The sequence below is a fragment of the Solanum tuberosum genome, unplaced genomic scaffold, assembly GCF_000226075.1.
Source record: "Solanum tuberosum cultivar DM 1-3 516 R44 unplaced genomic scaffold, SolTub_3.0 scf00024, whole genome shotgun sequence".
Lineage (NCBI taxonomy): Eukaryota > Viridiplantae > Streptophyta > Magnoliopsida > Solanales > Solanaceae > Solanum > Solanum tuberosum.
In genome coordinates, this window is record NW_006238950.1 from 653,102 (window position 1) to 654,284 (window position 1,183).

The window sequence follows — 1,183 nt, forward strand, 5'->3', positions numbered from 1 at the left end:
TCTTTCACATAATTATACCATATTCATAACATAGTCTAGTTTAGAGTACAATTGAGGAAACCTTTCAAGAGACTCACTTTCACTAGATTATCATAAACCTTATTAATTCATTCATGTGTGTGTACATATGTGAGAAAGCCTTTCACATAAACACCTTTATACAACACATAATCATACCTTTCTAATCATACACTTTGCATGAATAATAAGATGTAAGGGTGCATATAAGAGGTCACCTTTTGAATAGACATCATAACACATCATATTCATAGCTATACATGTAGAGTGTGTGTGTGTGCGCATATTGGTCCTCATAGTGACATATTAGCAACAACATTGATATTAAGTATTCTTCCCTTAAGGGATCACAACACATTCACAATGCCCCCAATTCATGAGCAATTCACATATAAATCCCTTAGGTATTCTAGACCACACACCCACACTTCATCGTAGGAGACAAGGACACATTCAATATTGAATAGGTACTCCTAACATGTATATGATCAAACATCCATATAGGGGTCATATAGGTAGCGGTCATTCCACAATAGTATCCAACATAATCAATCATGTAGACCACACCTTATCCCTAACATTATCATTCACATTATACTCCTCATTATCAACACGCTTTAAACATCATGCTAGCATTGAGAATTTCGTACATAACCTTCATAACATAACTTCATAAACATATGCATCATAATCATCAATTCACTTCACATCTATTGCCTTCAAGGCCATGATCTAAACATGCATAGATAGACAAGAAGTAAACACCTCCACCATAAGTGGATCAAAACTCACAACATCAATTCTCATACTTTAGTCTAGAAGTTAGGTCAACTTACCAATTCTCCAAGCCATGATCACCATGGATCAATCCTCAACAATTCATAATCAATTGACATAGGTAGCAATAGGAATCAACAATGTAATTCAATATCATAGACATTGTCTAAGTACAATTCCATAAACAAAGGGATCAACCCATAACTTTAACCATAAGGCCATAATCCTCAACTCATCAATATACCAACAATTCAACATGAATAAGTATAGATAATCATAAAAAATATCAATACAATCTAATCTAAACATAATTTCACCAATAGAGATCATATTCACAAAGACCCACATCATAGGCCAATTTTCAAGAATTTGGGGATCATGGGTTCTT